At 42.1% G+C, this 10,473-nt stretch overlaps 1 pseudogene; it reads right to left on the bottom strand.

Moving 5' to 3' along the window:
• Positions 1-329: 329 nt before the first annotated feature.
• On the bottom strand, positions 330-835 carry LOC126064368 (protein tyrosine phosphatase type IVA 1-like; annotated as a pseudogene).
• Between the last annotated feature and the right edge of the window lie 9,638 nt (positions 836-10,473).

Raw genomic sequence — 10,473 nt, 5'->3', positions numbered from 1 at the left:
TAATCTCTTCTTATATATTGATAAGAATCTGGCATGGGAACGGATTTAAAGAAGACTTATAACAATACTGCATGATTTCTGGAAAGGTCAATTGGTACAAATGATAAGCACATTTTAAATGCTGAACAGTAAGAAACCTTTGCCAAGTGTCCAGATAGGTTGATCATAACCGAAACATGGACGTTGCAATTCTGTCAAGCTTGTTGCCTGGTACAACCGCTTCTCAATACTGCTGTGGAAGTTTTATTAGACCTACCCACCAAACTAACACGTTGGTAAATATGCATGACAAATTAGGTCCCGTCTCAAGTTCCATTTCTAGTTCACCATCAGGCACCGGTTTTATTAATGCAACAGTTGTTTCTATGACGCTTGGAGACTTTGAACCACAGCCACATTTTAGGACTCTACTTCTCCAAACACAAAAGTTCCTTGCTGTCGAAAGCTCCACGCGGCTTTTGTCTCCTGAACTGTACTGCGTCTTCATATCTCATTCCACCTTCAGCTAATGCCGGGGCAACAAGCACTGGAGCGCTCCGAAGACCTGCCACACAACAAACGGCAATACAGCAGGTTCTCCACAAAACTTAATTTTTACAGGACTTAACCAGCCATCAACATTCTGGTTGGACTGCGGTGCACCATCATCACCAGGCCAATCGCGAACATGGATGCTTTCTTCTTCCTCAAGAGCAGGGTCTTAAGCTGCCTTACATACTCTTACTATCTGGGTAACTCCATATTCCGGAAGTTCCTCTATAAATTTGTTTTAGGTCGTGTTGATTGGACTGTGTGTCTTCAGAAATCTCATGTTCTTGTATGTGACTTCTACAGGAGCTGGGCCTTCATTGGAGCCATGTTAATTTCGCTAAAAAAAAAAAAAAAAACACTCAATAGAGTTATGAAAGAATTTTAAAAAGTAAATACAGAAATGATGTAAAGAAACTGAGGTCTACTTCAAAATATGCTTCTTGAAATTCTCAGTGTTGGGAGGAATGGAAATGAAAGGAACCTCCTAACAAGCAGGCAATTCTTCAATCCAGTAACGCTGAGGCAAGAGAAAGGAAGCGCCCTGAGGTTTCCCCCTCCAGGTCAGGCTCCTGAAAACTGCTGGGCCGATTTCCGTTCCACACTTCTGTGTCCAGGTTAGCTGCTCTAAGGGGGCTTCTCTGGGGAGTAGTGATGAACTTCCACAGTTCCCTTGTCTGCATAGAGGTCCTGCTGTGCCTGGCAGTGATCTCCACTGCCCTTCGGAAACTCCATAAATGTGTGACCAAGAACACCACAGAATTAAGGAATATGTTCACTCATTGAAGATTGTGGCCAGTCGTACCGCCAGTCCCAGGGCAGGGCGGCGGCGACACAGGCGGCGGCGGGGGCACCGGGCTCTACCGTGGGGTGGCGGCTCCGAGGAGAGCGCGTCGCCTAGCAGGCCCGCAGCAAAAGGAGCCGATACACGCGCCAGAGCCCTTCCTTTGTATTTTTTAAATACTCCTTGATGATTCTAAAGTACAGAAGAAGTGGGAAATGGTTGTTGGGGTCAAACATTTTATATAAATGTTGGAAATCATACAAATGAGCTTACAAAGAAAAAGGTGATAGTTCTTAAAGTGTGCCTATTTTTAATCACTTGAGATATAACCGAAGCTTAAAACTTTTTCCTTTTTTTTTGCCTTATGTTAAATCTCTTAGTTCCATCAACACTTAAAAAAAAAAAAAAAAAAGCCCCAGTATGATTTTAGATATCTGAAACATCAATTTAAGCTGTAGGTATTTACCACAAAGTTGAATTAAATGAAAATGCAGTTTCTAAACCTAAAATACAAAAAGGATCTTTGTTTATACTTCAAGAAGGGGTAAACCGGCCTTAGGGTAAAGCCAATGCTGAGAAGGGCAGAGGGGAAAGATGGACATTACCTGTGTCGGTCATGTGTCCTTGGAGCCTCCCCCTGGCCAGCCCTGAAGCCCACCCCTCCCAGAGTCCCACTCTGGGAACTAGGGTGTGTCCTGGCAAGTCGAGCTTACTTGGGTTGGCTTTTTCCTTACTGGAAGGCAAAGGTGTCTTAAATCAGTGCTTCTCAAAGCGTGGCCCATAATAAGATGGTGTTGGTCTAAAAAACGGCTACTCCTGGTCCACTTCTGATAAGTAGAGAAAATAAGAGTAAGTGTCATGAAACATGAAACTTTACAGCAATTGTAAGTCCGTTGAGTCTAATAGGGGGCCTGGTGCTGCAGTGGCTTAAGAGCTTGGCTGCCAACCAAAAGACTGGCAGTTTGAATCCACCAGCTGCTCCTTGGAAAGCCTATGGGGCACTTCTCTCTGTCCTAGAGGGTCACTCTGAGTCGGAATTGACTCCACAGCAGCGGGTTTAGTTTTTTTGGTTTTGAGCTTATTAATATTAAATTGGGCTTGTATTTTGTGTGTCTTCTTTGTTTATTTTCCTTTTTCCTCTGGTAATTCATTTGTATAAAATGTGTAAAAGTATCACTCCACAATTAGAGATTCAAAGTTAGAATTAGAAATTCAAAAAGTGGAAGAAGAAAAGTCTGGTTTTTTACTTCATATGGTTTAAGGTAGTGCTTCTCAAAAGGAATGAGGCATATGTAAGATCCCTCCTATTAAGGATTAATTTTTCTCAGGAGATAATGATAAATTTCACATTATATAGCTCCCATCGTGGGCCATGCTTAGGTGTTGTACATGTTCTAACACATCTGATGGGGCGGGGGTAACGTTATTCGTGTACCCAACACCTCAACCTAATATCACCTGCGCACCTGAGGTTCCTGTTTCTGAGTCTGCCCCGCCCAGGGCTCCCGGCCACCACTCATCCCGAGCCGCAGTGATACACCTCCTCTTCCCCAGCCAGGGCCACGCTTCCTTCAGAGAAGGTCACTGACAGTCCTGCCCTGAGGGCCTGCAATCTCGCCAAGAAGTGACACACACAGAGTACCAGGCTCTGTATTTCATTTGATCTAAACCCGCTGCCGCTGGGTTGATTCCAACTCATAGTGACCCTACAGACAGGGTAGAACTGCCCCATAGAGTTTCCAAGGAGCACCTAGCAGATTTGAACCGCCAACCTTTTGGTTAGCAGCCCTAGTACTTAACCACTACACCAGCAGGGTTTCCTCATTTGATCTAGTTTTCCAAAATTACTTGCCCTCCTGCTTTCTTCAGTTCGTCTATTAATATCCCATATAAATTACAATGCCTTTGGAAAACCCAGTCATCTTTGTCGAGCATCAGCAGATTAGGAATTTGTAGAACTGGTGATGTCTTCCTGAGTTTAAAGTCCAGACTTGCCCCGTGAATTGGACTGTTACGATTAGAAGGACTCTCAGTGACCATTTAGCTCAAGGGGCTGTGGATGGGCACCTGTGGCTGGTGAATTCTTATATTCAGTGGCAATGTGTTCCACTACTAGAAGGAAGAAAGGAGTTAACTTTTTTTTTAATTGTAGTAGAATGTATATAACAAAACATTTACCATTTCAACCATTTTTACATGTAGAATTCATTGATTATGTTCTCCATGTTGTGCAGCTATTACCACTAACCATTTCCAAATTTTTTCAGGAATTAACTATTTGATCACCTATTATATGCCAGGCACCATGCTAGTTAGTTTATATTAATTATCTCGCTTAGTCCCTATTAAAATCCCCTAAGAGAACTACCGTCACATACATTTTACAGATGAGGGAAACTAAGACCACTTGTTAGAGAGTACTTGTACACCATTTTAACTTCTATCCCTACCACAAGTCTGTCAGCTTGTCATACTGGGTTGACCTGCATGTTACTGTGATGCCGGAAGCTATGCCACAGGTATTTCAAATACCAGCAGGGTCACCCATAGTGGACAGATTTCAGTGGAGCTTCCAGACTAGGAAGAAATGCCTGGTAATCTACTTCTGAAAATTAGTCGATGAAAACTTAATGGATCACGGTAAAACCGTGTCCACCTCTTATGCTTTGGACATGTCAACAGGAAGAACCAATCATTGGAGGAAGACATCGTGTTTGATGAAGTAGAGGGCCAGTGAGGGTGAAGAAGACCCTTATTGAGATGGAGTCACACAATGGCCACAACAATGGACTCAACATGCTGCCGACTGTGAGGATGATGTAGGACCAGGCAGAGTTTTGTTCTGTTGTACCTAAGTTCACCATGAATTGGAGTTGACTAAATGGTAGCTAACGACAACAGCAACAACTTCTGTCCATTGTTCTTCATTTGCTGTGCCCTCTGGAAGAACATTTTAAAAACATGACCGCTTCCTATTTTCAGAGATTTGGTCAAAGCTAGCAGTACTCTTTAGGAACTTCCTCAAGGGTGGCCTTGGACAAAGGATTCAGCTTCTTAGCTGCCTTGGTCTCTCTGCCTGTGAAATAGAGTTGGATGAGAGCAGTGGTCTGCATAGTCAGGAAGCCAGTGACTCAATCCTGTGGAAAAACAACTCTTGAAAAATCATAAGGAATGGACTCAGGAGTCTGTAAATGCACGCTAAGGGGGTGTTATCTAATCACAAAAACCAGGGCTCAGAGTCAGATTCCAGCTTTTATTTTCCTTTAAGCTTGGCACTGATTGTGTAACCTTGTAATCGCTTCTGCTCCTGGATGCAAATGGGACCATTAACATCGACCCATGCAGGGAGGAGGCAGCACCAGTGGGAGTGAGGCCTGGGACAGCACAGCTCCTCACAGCCATTTCCCAGGGCTGCTTAACTATGAGAAACCCTGGTGGTATAATGGTTAAGTGCTATGGCTTCTTACCAGAAGGCTGGTAGTTTGAATCTGCCAGGTGCTCCTTGGAAACTCTATGGTGCAGTTCTACTCTGTCCTATAGGGTCAGTATGGCTTGGAATTGACTTGATGGCAGTGGGTTTGGGTTTTTTTGGTTTGACTATGATCCAGAGTGCCAGTGAGCCATAAGGCCATTGGATCATACAGCCCCAGGAGTATTTTGAATTAAGGGAAAGGTGAACTATGTAGCAATGCCCTCTCAAGTGATGAATTTTCTGCTCACATTTTTCTCTAGAGGATACTCAGGGGTCTTGACAGCTCTGTACCCAAACATAAACTCAGCAGTTCTAAAGAATGACAGATTCAGCACCCAGGATGTGTGTGACCCCGCAGCCCTGTGCAATGGGGAGGCGTCTGTTTGCTACATAAAAGAGGAGTAATCCTAGCAATTATGCTCCTATCCTTTACTAAGGGTGGTAGTCATGTAAACAGCATAGGTTGGGAATAAAGTCTTCAGCTTTGCCAACTGCTGCCTTCGTAATTGTTTTACAGAGTGTACATGTGACTTTTGCCTAGTAATCCAGCATTATCTCCCACTAGGTAGAAGGTTTGAGCTCACTAATTTGCAAAGTTTGACTAAAGGTCTGTGTGTCTTGACTCTCACCTTAGTTATGAGCTTTGAACACACTAAGCTCCCAGATTAACTCTGAGAAACTTGGGAGTGCCACCATTACCTAACTACAACTTATGACTGGTTTCTTCACCTCACTTTTGCCCCTTTGTTGGTACATGATTCAATAATATGAATTAATTGTAATAATTTCCTGAGGAAAATAAAATTACTTCAGTAATTGTACTGGCCCCAAAGTTCCTATAGTGTAGTATGAGTCGGAACTTAATCCAGACCTGGCATTTAGAATGCTAGTTACAGCTTTCCAACAAGACTGAAGGAAAAATATACCTACATGCTGTGCCCTTGGAATCGGCAACCTTTGGAAAACCAAGTGCCAAGATGTGAGTTTTCAGGTGAGTGTAGGCTTAGACCTGTTGGCCTCCAAGCTTCGTCAGCCAGGTGCAGGCATCATTCCGATTGTCAGAGAAAGCTGTACGCTCCAATCTTGCCCCATCCCACCCCAGGAGGACCCAAGCCAAACCCGGAGTTAAACCTATGCCATGACCTTGCTAGAGTCTATCTCTGTCCTTCTACCTTAGCACTTTAAACCATAATCAATAAATGCCCATTTGGTGCTATAGCCAGTGCTCACAAAGATGCCTAGTTCAAGGGCTCTGGACAGGCAGGGTGTTTTTAGAGAACACAGTAGTCTTTGACAACTCTCCTTACGCCATGTGGGTCAAAATGTATTTTGTAAAATGTTCCTAAATATAACCCCTGAGAATTGAGTGAGCTATTGGAAGGGAAAGGAAGAGAAATTTTCCAAGTAGAACTCTGTACTGAGTGCTTTCATAAGGTTATTTTAGATCATTGCAACACCCAGTCCCAATAGCACCATTATGCAAAAGGGCTTGCCTTGTTTTTTTCTATCCCCATTCTCTGTACCTTTTCCCCTTACTAGTTAAAAAAAATAAAGCATAATTACAAGGTTCAGTGTTCTTTGACCTGCCTGAGAGAATATTTTCCTGTCTTTGTAGAGCATATTCAACCAAGATCCAAGCATTTCCAACATCTTATGGAGATGGAAGCAAAAGTTTCTTTGGATAACCAGAAGATATTTGTGTGCAGTGAAAGGTTTAGTCTGGTGCCCACTGCTGACACATAGCATTTGCTGAAGACCCCCAGTGCTCACAAGGGTCAACACTGAAAATGGCCAGTCTGTCTGTAACTCTGTAGTAAGGAAGCAAGGGGGATAGCTTTGCCATGTGAAGTCTCAAGGCAAGTATGAACTGCATAGTTTCATTGGTTCCAATTCTATTCTTGATCTTTGCAGGGTCAAGAAACTGATGTAATTTGCTCGGACTGATAAATCTCTGGAGAATTGTTTCAGTTAAACCACTCACTCATAAGAGATGGATTTATAAGCCTGTATGTTTCATTTGCATGGGGGGTACATTTCTGTGCTGGTCATTTGTCTCTGCACTTAGCTCCATTCCTATCCTGCCCTGCTCTGTATAACAGGGAACTGTGGTCCTAGGAGCTTTTGCCACCAGATTTCTGGCTGGATTCAGCCCATGCGAGGCAGTGGGAAGACTAGAATATGGGAGGAGAAGAGAACCTGTTTGTCTCTTCTTTTGCTCTGCCATGTGCATTGTCTTGGTAGCTCTTGCCTTCCACTGTGTCTCTAGCTCCCACTAGACTTACGTTCCTTCAGTGGGCCCAGTTTCTGCTGACCAGCCTGACTGTGGCTCTAAATTTCACTGGACATTTGACCAGAAACTGGAAGGACATGAAGGAGTGACCTGGGGGAAGAGGCTCCTAGGAGAACTAAGGGTAGGCTTGAGATGTCTGAAGTAGAGCAAGGAGTTTAGTGTGGCTAGAGATAGTGAGTGAGAAGGACAGTATTGGAGAGTGCCGTCAGGTTGATTCTGACTCTTAGCGAACCTGTAGGACAGAGTAGAACTGCCTCCCATAGGGTTTCCAAGGAGTGGCTGGTGGATTCAAACTGCTGACCTGTTGGTTAGCAGCCATAGCTCTTAACCACTGCACTACAAAGGCTATGAAGAATAACATGATCTGATTTAAGTGTTTAAAGGATCAGTTGTGAGAGGGAAAGGAAGAAATGGGGGAGAACAGTTAGAAGGCTACTGCAAACATTCAAGCAAGAGATAATGGTGGCTTGGATCAGGATGGGAGTAGTAGAAGTAGTTGTTTCTGGATATATTTTGAAAACAGTATCCACAGAATTTGCTGATGGATTTGGATGTAGGATCTGAGAGAAAGAAATGAGTGACACATGGCTGAACATTTTGGCCTGAGGAACTGAAATGTTGAGTTGCCCTTTACTTGGCTGGGGAAGACCAAGGGAGGAGCTGGGAAAGTTAGAGTTTGCTTATGAATATAATAACTTTAAGATGTCTGTTGGACACTGTTATGGATTGAGTTGTGTTCCCAAAAAAATAGGTGTCATAATTCCTAACTTCTATGCCTGTGGTTTTCTAATTCCAGGTCTTTGCACAGTTCATTATAATGCTTTGTTTTGTCTTCTTGAGCCACACTTTGAAATCTTCTGCTCAGTTCTTTTACTTTACTTCATCACTTCTTTTATTTACTTTAGTTGCTCTAAGTTCAAGAGTTAGAAAACCAAAAAGGAAGAACACACTCAGCATTTCTCTAGCTGAAAGAACTGAAGAAAATATTCAAGCCTCGAGTTGCAATATTGAAGGACTCTATGGGCAAAAAACTGAACAACACAGGAACATCAAAAGAAGATGGAAGAAATATATGGAATCACTGTACTGAAAAGAATTGTTCAGCATTCAACTATTTCAGGAGATAGTATATGCTCAAGAACTGATGGCACTGAAGGAAGTACTCCAAGCTACACTGAAGTCACTAGCAAAAAACAAGTCTCCAGAAATTGACAGGATACCAGTTGAGATGTTTCAACAAATGAATGCAACTCTGGAAACACTCACTTATCTATGCCAAGAAATTTGGAAGACAGCTATCTGGCCAACTGACTGGAAGAGATCCATATTTGTGCCCATTCCAAAGAAAGGTGAGCCAACAGAATGCAGAAATTATCAAATAATATCATTAATATGACAGCAAGTAAAATTTTCCTAAGATCATTCAAAAGCAGTTAAAGCAATACATGGACAGGGAGCTGCCAGAAAGTCAAGCCGGATTCAGAAGAGAACGTGGAACCAGGGATATCATTGCTGATGTCAGATGGATTCTGGTTCAAAGCAGAGAATACCAGAAAGGTGTTTACCTGTGTTTTACTGACTATGCAAAGACATTTGACTATGTGTAGCATAACAAATTGTTGATAACTGTTTCAAGAATGGGGATTCCAGAACACTTAATAGTGCTCATGAGGAACCTGTACAGAGACCAAGAGGCAGTCATTCAAATAGAATAAGGGGATACTCCATGGTTTAAAATCAGGAAAGGTATGCGCTAGGGTTGTACTCTTTTACCATACTTATTCAATCTGTATGTTGAGCAAATAATCTGAGAAGCTAGACTATATAAAGAAGAATGCAGCATCAGGATGGGAGGAAAACTCATTTATAACCTGGATTATGCAGATGACACAACGTTCCTTGCTGAAAGTGAAGAGGTCTTGAAATACATACTGATGATGATCAAAGACTACAGCCTTCAGTATGGATTACACCTCAACATAAAGAAAACAAAATTTTTCACAAGTGGGCCAATAAGCAACATCATGATACACGCAGAAAATACTGAAGTTGTCATGGGTTTCATTTTACTTGGATCCACAATCAACACCTATGGAAGCAGCAGTCAAGAAATCAGATGATGTATTGCACTGGGCAAATATACTGCAAAAGACCTCTTTAAAGTGTGAAAAAGCAAAAATGTCACCTTGAGTACTAAGATGGGCCTGACCTAAGCCATGGTATTTTCAATTGCTTTATGCATGTGAAAGCTGGACAATGAATATGCAAGACTGGAGAATTGATGCCTTTTAATTATGGTGTTGGCACAGAATACTGAATATACCATGGATTACCAGAAAAACAAATAAATTTGTCTTGGAAAAAATACAGCCAGAATTCTCCTTACCAGCAAAGATGGCGAGACTTCGTCTTTCATACTTTGGATATGTTATCAGGAGGGACCAGTCCCTGGAGAAGGACATCATACTTGGTAATGTACAGGGTCAGTGAAAAAGAGGAAGACCTTTAATGAGATGAATTGACAGAGTGGCTACAACAATGGACTCAAGCATAGCAACCGTTGTGAGGATGGCTCAGGACCGGCCAGTGTTTCATTCTGTTGTACACAGGGTCTCTATGAGTTAGAATAAATTGGATGGTACCTAACAATCTGTGTGTTGAGCAAATAATCTGAGAAACTAGACTATATAAAGAAGAATGCAGCATTAGGATTGGAGGAAGGCTCATTAACAACCGGGGTTATGCAGATAACACAACCTTGCTTGCTGAAACAACACTACCAATGCCTAAAAAAAAATAAAATTTGGAAGTCGTGTTCCAAATGGATAATGGGTAATGCTGGAAGAGTTTTAAAGTGCCTAATAGTAAAAGCCTAGATTACCTTTATGGGACTGTTGATAGAATTATGGACAACAAAAGCAATTCTGGTGAAGACTCAGAAGGAAGTGAGGAGAGTCATAGTGAAAGTCTTTATTGTCTTAGAGAATACATATGGTGCCAGCACCAGAATGTTGCTGGAAATGAGGACATTAAATGTGCTTCTGGTGAGGCTTTAAAACAAAACAAGAATATGTGATTGGACGATGGAAGGACAATGCCTTTCATGCAGTGGCAAAGAAATTGTCTGAATTATGTTTAAATGATCGGTGGACGGTAGAAACTGTAAGTGATAAACTTGGATATCTGGCTGATGGAATTTTTAAGCAAGTCTTGAAAAGGCTGCATGGTTTCTTCTTGCCCCTTATAGTAAAATGTGAGAGGAAAGATATGGACTTAAAAATGAACTGTGCAAAATGAAAACAGAATCTTAAAAATTTGGAAAATTGTGTTGTAAAAACCAAGGACACATGTCCCAGAATGTTCACCAAGAACAAAGCTACACAATCTTTTGTTAAAGAG

This window comes from Elephas maximus, chromosome 20, assembly GCF_024166365.1.
Source record: "Elephas maximus indicus isolate mEleMax1 chromosome 20, mEleMax1 primary haplotype, whole genome shotgun sequence".
NCBI lineage: Eukaryota > Metazoa > Chordata > Mammalia > Proboscidea > Elephantidae > Elephas > Elephas maximus.
This window is presented reverse-complemented; position numbering and strand designations above follow the sequence as displayed.